The sequence below is a fragment of the Ranitomeya imitator genome, chromosome 7, assembly GCF_032444005.1.
Source record: "Ranitomeya imitator isolate aRanImi1 chromosome 7, aRanImi1.pri, whole genome shotgun sequence".
Taxonomy (NCBI): domain Eukaryota; kingdom Metazoa; phylum Chordata; class Amphibia; order Anura; family Dendrobatidae; genus Ranitomeya; species Ranitomeya imitator.
In genome coordinates, this window is record NC_091288.1 from 81921010 (window position 1) to 81940794 (window position 19785).

Consider the following 19785-nt stretch of genomic DNA (forward strand, 5'->3'; position numbering starts at 1 on the left):
TTTTGTTTTGCTTTGTGTAGGCAAAAAAATTATTTCTCTGGAAGCAAATTCTGGACTCTTGCAATCAATGAATAACATTTTAAAATTCACGTTATGCTTCAATTGGATGGTAAGTATTTATCCCACCATTCAATTACATGTGCAAAGCTGTGAATGTAAATTATATTCAGTCATCATTTGTCAGAAAGCTGAGAGGCTCTACATTGAGATTTAATTTTTATTACTACAAGCTAAACTGCTGTGCTTTCGTTAGAGAAACAAGGGACCGTCCACGATGCAGGCAATTCCCCTTTTTTGAGTCAATGAAACATGTATCCTTGAGCTATTTATTCGAAGAAGATCATGTTCAAGTGCTTGGTTGTTCCTATGCAATGCCCACACATTTCACAATGATAAATGCAGTAAAGGTTCTTGTCAAAGAGTTGTTTTACTGCATTGTTGTGAAACTATGTGCATGCACAGAGCTATGAGCAATAACTTTTTCCTCATTGCATTAGCCATAGCATAGCTAATGCGTGTTATAGAAGAACCTTGGAAAGGATCTTCTGCTTTTGTCAAAGGGTCATCTTTTGAATGTTGGATTACAACGTAGCTTTGGACCTTCCATCAAGAAAATTTTCAATCAGAAGAACCTTCAAGAAGATGTGTGGATTTTATTGAACATTTTTAAAAAAAACAACAAATCAAGGTAAGTAGAACTAATGTAATATTTAAATGTTTGGATATAATCTTCCCTTTTTGTCCAAATATATTTCTTGGTTTTGCTTTTTTGTAGAACAGGAAGATCCTATTACTTACCTGGAAGCGGTTCCTGGACTATTGGATTCCTAGGAACACATTGAAGAATTCAGGTCATATTCCAACTGGGTGGTAAGCAATTGACCAAGCATTCTATCAAATTTTCAAAGCTTTGAATGTAGACAATATGCAATCATCATGTGTCAGAAAGCTGAGAGGCTTTACATTGAGATTGCATTTTTATTACTACAAACTAATCTTTTGTATTTCAGTTAAGATTAAGAAACGAAAGACCATCCTCGATCCATGCAATTCTCTTTTGGCAGTTGCTTAAATCTGTTATCCTTAAGCCAAATATGGTACTAAATATTTGTTGAACTAACTGGTTGCTTCTGTGCAATACCCTCACATTTTACATTGATAAGTACGGTAAAAGTTCTTAATACAGATTTGTTGCTACTGAACTGTTGCGAATTTGTGTGCCTACGCATAACCTAGGATGTACATTTCTTACGTATTGCATGGCTGAAGCTATGGCTCATGCACTTTGTAGAAGAGCTGAAAAAATACTGCCATTCTTGACAAAGGAGCACCTTCTAAGTGTTGAATTTTGAGGATATTTTGGACCTTCTATCAAGAATGGATGCCATTAGTAAAACATTGAAGAACATGTGAGTCCTTTACTCTTTAATTTTTGGAAGACACCAAATCAAAGTAAGTAGAACATATTTAGTATTTCAATTTTTTGCATTGTATTTTCTCCATTGGACTTAGCTGACATTTTTTGTTTTGCTTTGTGTAGGCAAGAAAATTATTTCTCTGGAAGCAAATTCTGGACTCTTGGAATCAATGAAAAACATTTTAAAATTCACGTTATGCTTCAGTTGGATGGTATTTATCCCACCATTCAATTACATGTGCAAAGCTGTGAATGTAAATTAGATTCAATCATCATTTGTCAGAAAGCTGAGAGGCTCTACATTGAGATTTCATTTTTATTACTACAAGCTAAACTGCTGTGTTTTCGTTAGAGAAACAAGGGACCGTCCACGATGCAGGCAATTCCCCTTTTTGGAGTCAATGAAACATGTATCCTCAGGCTATTTAAGGGAAAAAGATCATGTTCAAGTGCTTGGTTGTTCCTATGCAATGCCCACACATTTCACAATGATAAATGCATGAAAGGTTCTTGTCAAAGAGTTGTTTTACTGAATTGTTGTGAAACTATGTGCATGCACAGAGCTATGAGCAATAACTGTTTGCTCATTACATGAGACATAGCATAGCTAATGCATGTTATAGAAGAACCTTGGAAAGGATCTTCTGCTTTTGTCAGAGGGTCACCTTTTCAATGTTGGATTACGACGTCGCTTTGTACCTTCCATCAAGAAAAGTTTCAATCTGAAAGACCGTCAAGACGATGTATGGATTTTATTGAACATTTAAAAAAAACAACAACAAATCAAGGTAAGTAGAACTAATGTAATATTTTAATGTTTGGATATAACCTTCCCTTTTTGTCCAAATATATTTTTTTGTTTTGCTTTTTTTGTAGAACAGGAAGATCCTATTACTTACCTGGAAGCGGTTCCTGGACTATTGGATTCCTAGGAAGACATTGAAGATTTCAGGTCATATTCCAACCGGGTGGTAAGCAATTGATCAAGCATTCTATCAAATTTTCAAAGCTTTGAATGTAGACAATATGCAATCATCATGTGTAAGAAAGCTGAGAGGCTTTACATTGAGATTGCATTTTTATTACTACAAACTAATCTTTGGTATTTCAGTTAAGAAACGAAAGACCATCCTCGATCCATGCAATTCTCTTTGGCAGTTGCTTAAATCTGTTATCCTCAAGCCAAATACGGTACAAAATATTTGTTGAACTAACTGGTTGCTTCTGTGCAATACCCTCACATTTTACAATGATAAGTGCGATAAAAGTTCTTAATACAGATTAGTTGCTACTGCATTGTTGCGAATTTCTGTGCCTACGCATAACCTAGGATGTACATTTCTTACGTATTGCATGGCTTAAACTATGGCTCATGCACTTTGTAGAAGAGCTGAAAAAATACTGCCATTCTTGACAAAGGAGCACCTTCTAAGTGTTGAATTTTGAGGATATTTTGGACCTTCTATCAAGAATGGATGCCATTAGTAAAACATTGAGGAACATGTGAGGCCTTTACTCTTTATTTTTTGGAAGACACCAAATCAAAGTAAGTAGAACAAATTTAGTATTTCAATTTTTGCATTGTATTTTCTCCATTGGTCTTAGCTGACATTTATTGTTTTGCTTTGTGTAGGCAAGAAAATTATTTTTCTGGAAGCAAATTCTGGACTCTTGGAATCAATGAAAAACATTTTAAAATTCACGTTATGCTTCAGTTGGATGGCATTTATCCCACCATTCAATTACATGTGCAAAGCTGTGAATGTAAATTAGATTCAATCATCATTTGTCAGAAAGCTGAGAGGCTCTACATTGAGATTTAATTTTTATTACTACAAGCTAAACTGCTGTGTTTTCGTTAGAGAAACAAGGGACCGTCCACGATACAGGCAATTCCCCTTTTTGGAGTCAATGAAACATGTATCCTGAGGCTATTTAAGGGAAGAAGATCATGTTCAAGTGCTTGGTTGTTCCTATGCAATGCCCACACATTTCACAATGATAAATGCAGTTAAGGTTCTTGTCAAGGAGTTGTTTAACTGCATTGTTGTGAAACTATGTGCATGCAAAGAGCTATGAGCAATAACTTTTTGCTCATTGCATGAGCCATAGCATAGCTAATGCATGTTATAGAAGAACCTTGTAAAGGATCTTCTGCTTTTGTCAAAGGGTCATCTTTTGAATGTTGGATTACGACGTCGCTTTGGACCTTCCTTCAAGAAAAGTTTTAATCAGAAGAATCTTCAAGAAGATGTGTGGATTTTGTTGAACATTTTTCAAAAAAACAACAAATCAAGGTAAGTAGAACTAATGTAATATTTAAATGTTTGGATATAATCTTCCCTTTTTGTCCAAATATGTTTTTGGTTTTGCTTTCTTGTAGAACAGGAAGATCCTATTACTTACATGGAAGCGGTTCCTGGACAGTAGGATTCCTAGGAAGACATTGAAGAATTCAGGTCATATTCCAACTGGGTGGTAAGCAATTGATCAAGCATTCTACCAAATTTTCAAAGCTTTGAATGTAGACAATATGCAATCATCATTTGTCAGAAAGCTGAGAGGCTTCACATTGAGATTGCATTTTTATTACTACAAACTAATCTTTTATATTTCAGTTAAGAAACGAAAGACCATCCTCAATCCATGCAATTCTCTTTTGGCAGTTGCTTAAATCTGTTATCCTCAAGCCAAATACGGTATGAAATATTTCTTGAACTAACTGGTTGCTTCTGTGCAATACCCTCACATTTTACATTAATAAGTACGGTAAAAGTTCTTAATACAGATTAGTTGCTACTGCATTGTTTTGAATTTGTGTGCCTACGCATAACCTAGGATGCACATTTCTTACATATTGCATGGCTTAAGCTATGGCTCATGCACTTTGTAGAAGAGCTGAAAAAATACTGCCATTCTTGACAAAGGAGCACCTTCTAAGTGTTGAATTTTGAGGATATTTTGGACCTTCTATCAAGAATGGATACCATTAGTAAAACATTGAAGAACATGTGAGGCCTTTACTCTTTAATTTTTGGAAGACACCAAATCAAAGTAAGTAGAACAAATTTAGTATTTCAATTTTTGCATTGTATTTTCTCCATTGGTCTTAGCTGACATTTTTTGTTTTGCTTTGTGTAGGCAAAAAAATTATTTCTCTGTAAGCAAATTCTGGACTCTTGGAATCATTGAAAAACATTTTAAAATTCACTTTATGCTTCAGTTGGATGGTAAGTATTTATCCCACCATTCAATTACATGTGCAAAGCTGTGAATGTAAATTATATTCAATCATCATTTGTCAGAAAGCTGAGAGGCTCTACATTGAGATTTCATTTTTAATAATACAAGCTAAATTGCTGTGTTTTAGTTTTTGTTAGAGAAACAAGGGATCATCCACGATACAGGCAATTCCCCTTTTTGGAGTCAATGAAACATGTATCCTCAGGCTTTTATTGGAAGAAGATCATGTTCAAGTGCTTGGTTGTTCCTATGCAATGCCCAAACATTTCATAATGATAAATGCAGTAAAGGTTCTTGTCAAAGAGTTGTTTTACTGCATTGTTGTGAAACTATCTGCATGCACAGAGCTATGAGCAATAACTTTTTGCTCATTGCATGAGCCATGGCATAGCTAATGCATGTTATAGAAGAACCTTGGAAAGGATCTTCTGCTTTTGTCAAAGGGTCATCTTTTGAATGTTGGATTACGACGTCGCTTTGGACCTTCCATCAAGAAAAGATTCAATCAGAAGAACCTTCAAGAAGATGTGTGGATTTTGTTGAACATTTAAAAAAAACAAAACAAATCAAGGTAAGTACAACTAATGTAATATTTAAATGTTTGGATATAATCTTCCCTTTTTGTCCAAATATGTTTTTTGGTTTTGCTTTCTTGTAGAACAGGAAGATCCTATTACTTACATGGAAGCGGTTCCTGGACTGTAGGATTCCTAGGAAGACATTGAAGAATTCAGGTCATATTCCAACTGGTTGGTAAGCAATTGATCAAGAATTCTATCAAATTTTCAAAGCTTTGAATGTAGACAATATGCAATCATCATGTGTAAGAAAGCTGAGAGGCTTTACAATGAGATTGCATTTTTATTACTACAAACTAATCTTTTGTATTTCAGTTAAGAAACGAAGGACCATCCTCGATTCATGCAATCCTCTTTTGGCAGTTGCTTAAATCTGTTATCCTCAAGCCAAATTCGGTACGAAATATTTCTTGACCTAACTAGTTGCTTCTGTGCAATACCCTCACATTTTACTTTGATAAGTACAGTAAAAGTTCTTAATACAGATTAGTTGCTACTGCATTGTTGCTAATTTGTGTGCCTACGCATAACCTAGGATGCACATTTCTTACGTATTGCATGGCTTAAGCTATGGCTCATGCACTTTGTAGAAGAGCTGAAAAAATACTGCCATTCTTGACAAAGGAGCACCTTCTAAGTGTTGAATTTTGAGGATATTTTGGACCTTCTATCAAGAATGGATACCATTAGTAAAACATTGATGAACATGTGAGGCCTTTACTCTTTAATTTTTGGAAGACACTTTTAGGGCTAGCGGAACGCACCGAGTAAATAGAGATGTTTATTGATATTGGTGCGTTCGCAGCCCGGGGTCCACCGTGCAGGAGTACCTGCTGCTAGCAAACGGCGGAGCTATATGGCGGTATAGACTAACTCAGTTATCTCACTGAGTAGCCGTGAAAGGAAAGCACTGTGCCCTGTTAGACTCCACAGAGGCACAGGCTAACTGCCCAAACAGAGAGCAGTCAGTGGTCACACAAACACACAAAACTCCTCGCCGGAGGAGCCAGCATTCTAGGGTCTTATTTCAGCCGGGTCCCTGAATACACTCAGACTCAATCTCCTCGCCGGAGGAGCCAGCATTCTAGGGGCTTATTTCAGCCGGGTCCCTGAACACACATACATGTGACCACACTGGCGCAAAGCACATAACATAAGACAATACTAGCGCATGGCCGTGCGGTCATGCGCAGTTTATATAGTTGCAGCACAGGAAGCTGCTACCGAAGTTTTGCCTGAACATGTGACCGAACATGTGACCCTCGACCTCCAATGGGAGACCTTGCCCTGGGCATGCTCAGTGTGTGCAAATAAGGACTTAGTCTCAGAGAGACCCGCTCGCCGCAGATCAGTGCAGGGTACCATAGGAAAGCCAGAAAAGGCAGTGGTGACCCTATGCACAGAATCAGCCTCAGCGAGACACTGCGGCCGATGCTGAATGGGAGACCGCAGCAGACACGGATCGAGATTCCCCCTGTGCAGCAGAGGAAACTCGACTCCTAACATTACCCCCCTCCTAGGGCCCCCCTCCTTGAGCCTCACTACGCTCAAAAGCTGCAATAAGCAGCGGAGCCCGAATGTGCTCCACAGGCTCCCAGGTTCTATCCTCTGGGCCGTGACCCTTCCAGTCCACCAGATAAAATTTCTTGCCACGTACCACCTTGCACCCCACAATAGTATTCACCTCAAACTCATCCGTGGATGAACCCGATGTCCCAGCAGATGACTCAGAATACCTGGACAAACGAACGGGCTTTAAGAGGGAAACGTGAAAAGTATCGGTGATACCAAGGCGTGGAGGAATAGCCAAACGGTAGACCACAGGGTTGACCTGTTCCAGAACCTTAAACGGGCCAATGTAGCGAGGAGCAAACTTAGTGGACTCAACTCGCAGCCTGATGTTACGGGCGGAGAGCCACACTAAGTCGCCAGGAGCAAAGACCGGAGCAGGGCGCCAGTGTGTATCAGCCGAAACCCTCATTCTCTCCTTGGAGGCCCGGATGGCATCCTGTGTGCGGTCCCAGATGTCACGTGCCTCCACCGCCCAGTCTGCCACCCTAGAATCGGTGGATGACACGGGCATGTGCACAGGGACACCCGGATGCTGGCTGTAATTAAGGAGAAAAGGTGTTTGACCAGTGGAATCGGCTACGGCGTTGTTCAAGGCAAATTCCGCCCAAGGTAGCAAAGATGCCCAGTCATCCTGCCTAGCAGAGACGAAATGTCGCAAATATGTCACCAGAGTCTGGTTGGTTCTCTCCACCAACCCATTCGTCTCGGGATGGTATGCAGAGGAGAGGTTTAACTGTATGCTGAGTAAACGGCAGAGCTCTCTCCAAAACCGAGACGCGAACTGGGGACCCCGATCGCTGACAATCTTATCAGGCATACCATGCAATCGGAAAACGTGCTTGATGAACAACACCGCCAAGGCCCGTACTGAGGGTAACCGAGGAAGCGGCACCAAATGCATCATCTTAGAGAAATGGTCGGTGACAACCCAAACAATGGAGCAGCCACGCGACTTGGGTAAGCCCACCACAAAGTCCATCCCGACCATCTCCCAGGGCCTGTCTGCCACCGGTAGAGGATAAAGCAACCCAGCAGGCCGTTGCCGAGGAGACCGATTCTGGGCACAAGAAACGCACGCCTGAATATAGTCCCTGACATCTCGGGCCATATGCGGCCACCAGTATGTTCTCGCCAAAAGCTCAGATGTCCTCTTGGTCCCAAAATGCCCACCCACTCTGGAGGAGTGAGCCCAAGAGAGAACCTCCGGTCGCAAGTTAGCTGGCACGAATGTTATGGCTGGCAATCAGGCAACACAGCGTGCAGTAATCAGCGCACATACAGAGATCTGGCAATAACCAAAAACAATAGGACGAGCTCTGAGACGTGGAATCTCTGTAGACTGCAGTACCTAATCTATCCTCACACAACTATAAGCAGCAGTGGATTGCGCCTATAACTACCTATGCAACTCGGCACTGCCTGAGGAGCTGACTAGCCTGAAGATAGAAATACAAGCCTGACTTACCTCAGAGAAATACCCCAAAGGAATAGGCAGCCCCCCACATATAATGACTGTTAGCAAGATGAAAAGACAAACGTAGGAATGAAATAGATTCAGCAAAGTGAGGCCCGATATACTAGACAGAGCGAGGATAGCAAAGAGAACTATGCAGTCTACAAAAAACCCTAAACGAAAACCACGCAAAGGGGCAAAAAGACCCACCGTGCCGAACTAACAGCACGGCGGTGCACCCCTTTGCTTCTCAGAGCTTCCAGCAAAAGTTAATAGCAAGCTGGACAGAAAAAACAGAAAACAAACTAGAAGCACTTATCTAGCAGAGCAGCAGGCCCAAGGAAAGATGCAGTAGCTCAGATCCAACACTGGAACATTGACAAGGAGCAAGGAAGACAGACTCAGGTGGAGCTAAATAGCAAGGCAGCCAACGAGCTCACCAAAACACCTGAGGGAGGAAGCCCAGAGACTGCAATACCACTTGTGACCACAGAAGTGAACTCAGCCACAGAATTCACAACAGTACCCCCCCCTTGAGGAGGGGTCACCGAACCCTCACCAGAACCCCCAGGCCGACCAGGATGAGCCACATGAAAGGCACGAACAAGATCTGGGGCATGGACATCAGAGGCAAAAACCCAGGAATTATCTTCCTGAGCATAACCCTTCCATTTGACCAGATACTGGAGTTTCCGTCTAGAGACACGAGAATCCAAAATCTTCTCCACAATATACTCCAATTCCCCCTCCACCAAAACAGGGGCAGGAGGCTCCACAGATGGAACCATAGGTGCCACGTATCTCCTCAACAACGACCTATGGAATACATTATGTATGGAAAAGGAGTCTGGGAGGATCAGACGAAAAGACACCGGATTGAGAATCTCAGAAATCCTATACGGACCAATAAAACGAGGTTTAAATTTAGGAGAGGAAACCTTCATAGGAATATGACGAGAAGATAACCAAACCAGATCCCCAACACGAAGTCGGGGTCCCACACGGCGTCTGCGATTAGCGAAAAGCTGAGCCTTCTCCTGGGACAAGGTCAAATTGTCCACTACCTGAGTCCAGATCTGCTGCAACCTGTCCACCACAGAATCCACACCAGGACAGTCCGAAGATTCAACCTGTCCTGAAGAGAAACGAGGATGGAACCCAGAATTGCAGAAAAATGGAGAGACCAAGGTAGCCGAGCTGGCCCGATTATTAAGGGCGAACTCAGCCAACGGCAAAAATGACACACAATCATCCTGGTCAGCGGAAACAAAACATCTCAGATATGTTTCCAAGGTCTGATTGGTTCGTTCGGTCTGGCCATTAGTCTGAGGATGGAAGGCCGAGGAGAAAGATAGGTCAATGCCCATCCTACCACAAAAGGCTCGCCAGAACCTCGAGACAAACTGGGAACCTCTGTCAGAAACAATATTCTCAGGAATGCCATGTAAACGAACCACATGCTGGAAGAACAAAGGCACCAAATCAGAGGAGGAAGGCAATTTAACCAAGGGCACCAGATGGACCATTTTAGAAAAGCGATCACAGACCACCCAAATGACCGACATTTTTTGAGAAACGGGAAGGTCAGAAATGAAATCCATCGAAATATGTGTCCAAGGCCTCTTCGGGACCGGCAAGGGCAAAAGCAACCCACTGGCACGTGAACAGCAGGCCTTAGCCCTAGCACAAATTCCACAGGACTGCACAAAAGCACGCACATCCCGTGACAGAGATGGCCACCAGAAGGATCTAGCAACCAACTCCCTGGTACCAAAGATTCCTGGATGACCGGCCAGCACCGAACAATGAAGTTCAGAGATAACTTTACTAGTCCACCTATCAGGGACGAACAGTTTCTCGGCCGGACAACGATCAGGTTTATTAGCCTGAAATTTCTGCAACACTCTCCGCAAATCAGGGGAGATGGCAGACACAATGACTCCTTCCTTGAGGATACTCGCCGGCTCAGATAACCCCGGAGAGTCGGGCACAAAACTCCTAGACAGAGCATCCGCCTTCACATTTTTAGAGCCCGGAAGGTATGAAATCACAAAATCAAAACGAGCAAAAAATAACGACCAACGGGCCTGTCTAGGATTCAAGCGCTTGGCAGACTCAAGATAAGTAAGGTTCTTATGATCAGTCAAAACCACCACGCGATGCTTAGCACCCTCAAGCCAATGACGCCACTCCTCGAATGCCCACTTCATGGCCAGCAACTCTCGGTTGCCCACATCATAATTACGCTCAGTAGCAGAAAATTTCCTGGAAAAGAAAGCACATGGTTTGAACACTGAGCAACCAGAACCTCTCTGTGACAAAACCGCCCCTGCACCAATCTCAGAAGCATCAACCTCGACCTGGAACGGAAGAGAAACATCAGGTTGACACAACACAGGGGCACAGCAAAAACGACGCTTCAACTCCTGAAAAGCTTCCACGGCAGCAGAAGACCAATTAACCAAATCAGCACCCTTCTTGGTCAAATCGGTCAATGGTCTGGCAATGCTAGAAAAATTACAGATGAAGCGACGATAAAAATTAGCAAAGCCCAGGAATTTCTGCAGACTTTTTAGAGATGTCGGCTGAGTCCAATCCTGGATGGCCTGAACCTTAACCGGATCCATCTCGATAGTAGAAGGGGAAAAGATGAACCCCAAAAATGAAACTTTCTGCACACCGAAGAGACACTTTGATCCCTTCACGAACAAGGAATTAGCACGCAGTACCTGGAAAACCATTCTGACTTGCTTCACATGAGACTCCCAATCATCTGAGAAGATCAAAATGTCATCCAAGTAAACAATCAAGAATTTATCCAGATACTCACGGAAAATGTCATGCATAAAAGACTGAAAAACAGATGGAGCATTGGCAAGTCCGAACGGCATCACCAGATACTCAAAATGACCCTCGGGCGTATTAAATGCCGTTTTCCATTCATCTCCCTGCCTGATTCTCACCAGATTATACGCACCACGAAGATCAATCTTAGTAAACCAACTAGCCCCCTTAATCCGAGCAAACAAGTCAGAAATCAATGGCAAGGGATACTGAAACTTAACAGTAATCTTATTAAGAAGGCGGTAATCAATACACGGTCTTAGCGAACCATCCTTCTTGGCTACAAAAAAGAACCCTGCTCCCAATGGTGACGACGATGGGCGAATATGTCCCTTCTCCAGGGACTCCTTCACATAACTGCGCATAGCGGTGTGTTCAGGTACGGACAAATTAAATAAACGACCCTTAGGGAATTTACTACCAGGAATCAAATCGATAGCACAATCACAATTCCTATGCGGAGGTAGGGCATCAGACTTGGACTCTTCAAATACATCCTGAAAGTCCGACAAGAACTCTGGGATGTCAGAAGGAATGGATGACGAAATAGACAAAAATGGAACATCACCATGTACTCCCTGACAACCCCAGCTGGTTACCGACATAGAGTTCCAATCCAATACTGGATTATGGGTTTGTAGCCATGGCAACCCCAACACGACCACATCATGCAAATTATGCAGTACCAGAAAGCGAATAACTTCCTGATGTGCAGGAGCCATGCACATGGTCAGCTGGGCCCAGTACTGAGGCTTATTCTTGGCCAAAGGTGTAGCATCAATTCCTCTCAACGGAATAGGACACCGCAAAGGCTCCAAGAAAAATCCACAACGTTTAGCATAATCCAAATCCATCAGATTCAGGGCAGCGCCTGAATCCACAAACGCCATGACAGAATACGATGACAAAGAGCACATTAAGGTAATGGACAAAAGGAATTTGGACTGTACAGTACCAATAACGGCAGAGCTATCGAACCGCCTAGTGCGTTTAGGACAATTAGAAATAGCATGAGTAGAATCACCACAATAGAAACACAGTCTGTTCAGACGTCTGTGTTCTTGCCGTTCTACTTTAGTCATAGTCCTGTCGCACTGCATAGGCTCAGGTTTACTCTCAGACAATACCGCCAGATGGTGCACAGATTTACGCTCGCGCAAGCGACGACCGATCTGAATGGCCAAGGACATAGACTCATTCAAACCAGCAGGCATAGGAAATCCCACCATTACATCCTTAAGAGCTTCAGAGAGACCCTTTCTGAACAAAGCCGCTAGTGCAGATTCATTCCACAGAGTGAGTACTGACCACTTCCTAAATTTCTGACAATATACTTCTACATCATCCTGACCCTGGCATAAAGCCAGCAGATTTTTCTCAGCCTGATCCACTGAATTAGGCTCATCGTAAAGCAATCCCAGCGCCTGGAAAAATGCATCAACATTACTCAATGCAGAATCTCCTGGTGCAAGAGAAAACGCCCAGTCCTGTGGGTCGCCGCGCAAAAAAGAAATAATAATCAAAACCTGTTGAATAGGATTACCAGAAGAATGAGGTTTCAAGGCCAAAAATAGCTTACAATTATTTCTAAAGCTCAGGAACTTAGTTCTGTCACCAAAAAACAAATCAGGAATCGGAATTCTTGGTTCTAGCATCGATTTCTGATCAATAGTATCTTGAATCTTTTGTACATTTACAACGAGATTATCCATTGAGGAGCACAGAGCCTGAATATCCATGTCCACAGCTGTGTCCTGAAGCACTCTAATGTCTAGGGGAAAAAAAAGACTGAAGACAGAGCTAAGAAAAAAAAATGATGTCAGGATTTCTTTTTTCCCTCTATTGGGAATCATTGATGGCTCCTTGTACTGTTATGGCTGGCAATCAGGCAACACAGCGTGCAGTAATCAGCGCACATACAGAGATCTGGCAATAACCAAAAACAATAGGACGAGCTCTGAGACGTGGAATCTCTGTAGACTGCAGTACCTAATCTATCCTCACACAACTATAAGCAGCAGTGGATTGCGCCTATAACTACCTATGCAACTCGGCACTGCCTGAGGAGCTGACTAGCCTGAAGATAGAAATACAAGCCTGACTTACCTCAGAGAAATACCCCAAAGGAATAGGCAGCCCCCCACATATAATGACTGTTAGCAAGATGAAAAGACAAACGTAGGAATGAAATAGATTCAGCAAAGTGAGGCCCGATATACTAGACAGAGCGAGGATAGCAAAGAGAACTATGCAGTCTACAAAAAACCCTAAACGAAAACCACGCAAAGGGGCAAAAAGACCCACCGTGCCGAACTAACAGCACGGCGGTGCACCCCTTTGCTTCTCAGAGCTTCCAGCAAAAGTTAATAGCAAGCTGGACAGAAAAAACAGAAAACAAACTAGAAGCACTTATCTAGCAGAGCAGCAGGCCCAAGGAAAGATGCAGTAGCTCAGATCCAACACTGGAACATTGACAAGGAGCAAGGAAGACAGACTCAGGTGGAGCTAAATAGCAAGGCAGCCAACGAGCTCACCAAAACACCTGAGGGAGGAAGCCCAGAGACTGCAATACCACTTGTGACCACAGAAGTGAACTCAGCCACAGAATTCACAACACACGAAAGTCTTGCCCGGGGGCACAGACTCTAGCGAAACCGGAGCTACAGTTCTCAGACTCTCAGAAGGGACAATAAGCCGAGGCTCCTCCTCCGATGACACTACGGAGCGGGAGAGAGCGTCAGCACGAACGTTCTTCTCCCCGGAGAGGAAATGGAGAGTAAAATGGAACCGGGAGAAGAACAGGGACCATCTAGCCTGGCGAGAATTCAGCCGCTGGGCCATTTGCAGATATACCAAGTTCTTGTGGTCAGTGAAGACTTGGAAGGGAAAGCGAGCTCCCTCCAAGAGATGTCTCCACTCTGAAAAAGCCAACTTCATGGCTAGCAACTCCCTGTCCCCGATGGAATAATTCCTGTCCGCTGGTGTGAAGGTCTTGGAGAAGAAGAAGCAAGGATGCTTCCGACCTTGAGCATCCTTTTGGAAAAGGACTGCTCCAGCACCAATGGATGAGGCATCCACCTCCAAGATAAATGGTTTATCAACATCGGGGCGATGTAGGATGGGTGCGCTAGCGAAGTGTGACTTGATCGAGAGAAAGGCTTTGGAGACCTCCTCTGACCACAACTTGGGATTTGCTCCCTTCTTGGTGAGGGCAACCAAGGGAGCTACCAAAGTTGAGAAGTGTGGAATGAACTGGCGATAGTAATTAATGAACCCCATAAAGCGCTGCACCGCTTTAAGAGAATGGGGTTCCTGCCAGTCCATTACAGCCTGTAGCTTTACAGGATCCATAGCCAAACCCTGGGCAGAGATGATATAACCAAGGAAAGGCAAGGACTCCTGCTCAAACACACACTTCTCCAACTTGGCGTAGAGGGAGTTTGCCCGTAAGAGGTCGAAGACTTTGCGAACATCTCTCCGATGGGAGTCAATATCTGGAGAGAAGATGAGAATATCATCCAGATAGACTACGACCGAGGTGGTGAGCATATCCCGGAAGATGTCGTTCACAAAGTCTTGGAAAACGGCTGGGGCATTACAGAGCCCGAAGGGCATCACCAGATATTCATAGTGCCCATCCCTGGTGTTAAAAGCCGTCTTCCATTCATCCCCCTCACGGATGCGAATCAGGTTGTAAGCACCCCGCAGATCTAACTTTGTAAATACCCTCGCTCCCCGTAGCCTATCAAACAGCTCAGATATCAGGGGTAATGGGTACTTGTTCTTAACGGTGATGGCGTTAAGACCCCTGTAGTCTATGCATGGACGTAAGTCTCCAGTCTTCTTCTGTACGAAGAAGAACCCAGCCCCTGCCGGTAACACTGACTTCCTAATGAATCCTCTTGCCAGATTCTCTTGGATGTACTGGGACATTGCCTCCGTCTCCGGGAGAGATAACGGATAGACTCGACCCCGGGGAGGCTCAGCACCAGGCAAGAGGTCAATAGAACAGTCATAGGGGCGGTGAGGCGGAAGGGTCTCCGCAGCTCTTTTGAAGAACACGTCTGCATAGGGCCAATAGTGCTTGGGGAGAGAGGAAAGATCTGCGGGTACCTGTGTAGTAGCAACCTGAACGCACTCCCTCAGACATCTACCCTCGCAGGATTTACTCCATCCCAAAATTCTCCCAGATGACCACTCAATATGAGGAGAATGGTAGCGAAGCCATGGTATCCCCAACAGGACCTCATCAATTCCCTCAGGAATGACTAATAGGGAGATTATCTCCTGATGTGATGGAGACACAGATAGCGTGAAAGGAATGGTTTGGTGGGTAATCTGTGAAGGTAGTGTTGACCCATTTACCACTCGAACGGTAACTGGCTTGGCGAGCATCACCAAGGGTATTGCGTGACGCTGGGCAAAAGCAGAAGACATAAAGTTACCCTCTGCCCCAGAATCCACGCATAGCTCGACCATAAGAGTGGATGGGCCTATGGTAATTGTCCCCTTGAAGGACAACTTTGAGGCAAACGTCGCCGTGTCTAGTGTACCTCCTCCAACTGCCACTAGACGCTGACGTTTCCCCGACCGCTAAGGACCCTTGGAGGCAAGGTGTCCTGACTGCTGGCAAACATGACGGACCTTATGTGTACGGGCGGACTGAGACTTGGATCCCGCTCGTGTCACCTCTAAGGCCTCATGTGACTCGGATGCCTGGACTGGAGATTCCAAAGGTTTGGCGAAGGTGGGAGCCAGCCGAAACCTCTGTCTACACTGGGCTTGCTCCAACCTCCGCTCGTTAAAACGGAGGTCAATACGAGTAGAGACAGTTATTAACTCCTCCAGTGTGGCAGGAATCTCCCTAGTGGCCAGAGCGTCCTTAATGTGGTCAGCCAGGCCCCTCCAAAATATGGGGATAAGGGCTTTATCCGACCACTCCAGCTCGGAAGCTAAAGTACAGAGGTGGACGGAAAAATGGCTGACCAAGGACTCACCCTGAGTTAATGCCAGTAGTTGGAGCGCTGTGTCATGGGTGACTTGAGGTCCTAAAAAGACCTTCTTCAGAGTGCTCAGGAACAACGGAGCACTCTGTACCACATGATCACCACGCTCCCACAGCGGCGTAGCCCACTCCAACGCCCTGTCCGACAAAAGAGACATAATAAATCCCACCTTAGCCCGCTCTGTAGGAAAACGTGCAGCCAGGAGCTCGAGGTGAATAGAGCACTGACTCACGAATCCCCTACAAGTTATGCTATTTCCAGAAATTTTTTCTGGCAGCGGGAGGCGAGATAACGTCGGAACAGGGGTGGCAGTGGACAATGTTGCTGCAGCCACGCTAGCAGCCTGTACAGCAACTGCGGTAACATCCACAGCTGAGGTTGAGCTCTCGAGAGCCGCCAACCTACCCTCCAGCTGCTGGATATACCGCAAAGATTGCTGAATGTCCGCCATTTACTAGCCAGACCCTGGCGCTAGTATTCTGTTAGGGCTAGCGGAACGCACCGAGTAAATAGAGATGTTTATTGATATTGGTGCGTTCGCAGCCCAGGGTCCACCGTGCAGGAGTACCTGCTGCTAGCAAACGGCAGAGCTATATGGCGGTATAGACTAACTCAGTTATCTCACTGAGTAGCCGTGAAAGGAAAGCACTGTGCCCTGTTAGACTCCACAGAGGCACAGGCTAACTGCCCAAACAGAGAGCAGTCAGTGGTCACACAAACACACAAAACTCCTCGCCGGAGGAGCCAGCATTCTAGGGGCTTATTTCAGCCGGGTCCCTGAATACACTCAGACTCAATCTCCTCGCCGGAGGAGCCAGCATTCTAGGGGCTTATTTCAGCCGGGTCCCTGAACACACATACATGTGACCACACTGGCGCAAAGCACATAACATAAGACAATACTAGCGCATGGCCGTGCGGTCATGCGCAGTTTATATAGTTACAGCACAGGAAGCTGCTACCAAAGTTTTGCCCTTTCAGGACCTTCCTGGAGGACCAATGGGATGCGCTGCAGTACCTGAACATCTGACCGAACATGTGACCCTTGACCTCCAATGGGAGACCTTGCCCTGGGCATACTCAGTGTGTGCAAATAAGGACTTAGTCCCAGAGAGACCCGCTCGCCGCAGATCAGTGCAGGGTACCATAGGAAAGCCAGAAAAGGCAGTGGTGACCCTATGCACAGAATCAGCCTCAGCGAGACGCTGGGAGCGACGTCTCTGCTGAGCAGACCCCACTGCGGCCGATGCTGAATGGGAGACCGCAGCAGACACGGATCGAGATTCCCCCTGTGCAGCAGAGGAAACTCGACTCCTAACAGACACCAAATCAAAGTAAGTAGAACAAATTTAGTAATTCAATTTTTGCATTGTATTTTCTCCATTGGTCTTAGCTGACATTTTCTGTTTTGCTTTGTGTAGGCAAGAAAATTATTTCTCTGTAAGCAAATTCTGGACTTTTGGAATCATTGAAAAACATTTTAAAATTCACTTTATGCTTCAGTCGGATGGTAAGTATATATCCCACCATTCAATTACATGTGCAAAGCTGTGAATGTAAATTATATTCAATCATCATTTGTCAGAAAGCTGAGAGGCTCTACATTGAGATTTCATTTTTAATACTACAAGCTAAATTGCTGTGTTTTCGTTTTCATTAGAGAAACAAGGGACCGTCCACGATACAAGCAATTCCCCTTTTTGGAGTCAATGAAACATGTATCCTCAAGCTATTTAAGGGAAGAAGATCATGTTCAAGTGCTTGGTTGTTCCTATGCAATGCCCACACATTTCACAATGATAAATGCAGTAAAGGTTCTTGTCAAAGAGTTGTTTTACTGAATTGTTGTGAAACTATGTGCATTCACAGAGCTATGAGCAATAACTTTTTGCTCATTACATGAGCCATAGCATAGCTAATGCATGTTATAGAAGAACCTTGGAAAGGATCTTCTGCTTTTGTCAAAGGGTCATCTTTTGAATGTTGCATTAAGACGTCGCTTTGGACCTTCCATCAAGAAAAGTTTCAATCAGAAGAACCTTCAAGAAGATGTGTGGTTTTTGTTGAACATTTTAAAAAAAACAACAAATCAAGTTAAGTAGAACTAATGTAATATTTAAATGTTTGGATATAATCTTCCCTTTTTGTCCAAATATGTTTTTTGGTTTTGCTTTCTTGTAGAACAGGAAGATCCTATTACTTACATGGAAGCGGTTCCTGGACTGTTGGATTCCTAGGAAGACATTGAAGAATTCAGGTCATATTCCAACTGGGTGGTAAGCAATTGATCAAGCATTCTATCAAATTTTCAAAGCTTTGAATGTAGACAATATGCAATCATCATGTGTCAGAAAGCTGAGAGGCTTTACATTGAGTTTGCATTTTTATTACTACAAACTAATGTTTTGTATTTCCGTTAAGAAACGAAAGACCATCCTCGATCCATGCAATTCTCGTTTATTCTCAGCGAGATAGGTCAAGCGTAGGACCTCGTATAAGAGAGATGCCGTAAAGTGGCTACGAGGTACACATAAAATTGGCCATTTTTATGCGCTAAAAGCTCTCATTTTTCATATTTCTATTGCAGTAATGCAGTTCAAATTTCGTGTTTTTAAGTTTGCATGTTTTGGCGCTGCAGTGTGCTGCCCTATTTACTTAACTATATACGAGTTGGCAACTCTGGGTTCAGCACCTGTTCACACTCAGTCTATGTTTGGATGTGCAGGTCAGGTTTTTGAAATGTATTCTTTAGCCTTCTGATCGTGCACTCCCGCCTCCTAGCTTCAGGTGTTTTAATTATAGTAGGTCCAATACCCCTCCACAGAGAGAGAGAATTTAAGTCCAAGAAGAGGTTTCACATGTACCCATTCAGATGGAGATGTTTATTCTCAGCGAGGTAGGTCAAGTGTAGGACCTCGTATAAGAGAGATGCCGTAAAGTGGCTACGAGGTACACATAAAATTGGCCATTTTTATGCGCTAAAAGCTCTCATTTTTCATATTTCTAGTGCAGTAATGCAGTTCAAATTTCGTGTTTTCTAGTTTGCATGTTTTGGCGCTGCAGTGTGCTGCCCTATTTACTTAACTAAAAAGAAAGGAAAGACCATCCTCGATCCATGCAATTCTCTTTTGGCAGTTGCTTAAATCTGTTATCCTCAAGCCAAATACGGTACAAAATATTTGTTGAACTAACTGGTTGCTTCTGTGCAATACCCTCACATTTTACATTGGTAAGAACGGTAAAAGTTCTTAATACAGACTAGTTGCTGCTGAATTGTTGCGAATTTGTGTGCCTACGCATAACCTAGGATGTACATTTCTTACGTATTGCATGGCTTAAGCTATGGCTCATGCACTTTGTAGAAGAGCTGAAAAAATGCTGCCATTCTTGACAAACGAGCACCTTCTAAGTGTTGAATTTTTTGAGGATATTTTGGACCTTCTATCAAGAATGGATGTCATTAGTAAAACATTGAAGAACATGTGAGGCCTTTTGTTAGGACTGGCGGAACGCACCAAGACAGATGATAAAGGTGCGTTCGCAGTCCGGGGTCCACCGTGCAGGTGAGAACCTGCTGCTAGCAATTAGCAGACAATATGGCGGTACACTAAAGTATACACGCGTGGGTTAAACCTCACCCAGCGTGAAGAAAGCGATCCTGTTAATTCACAG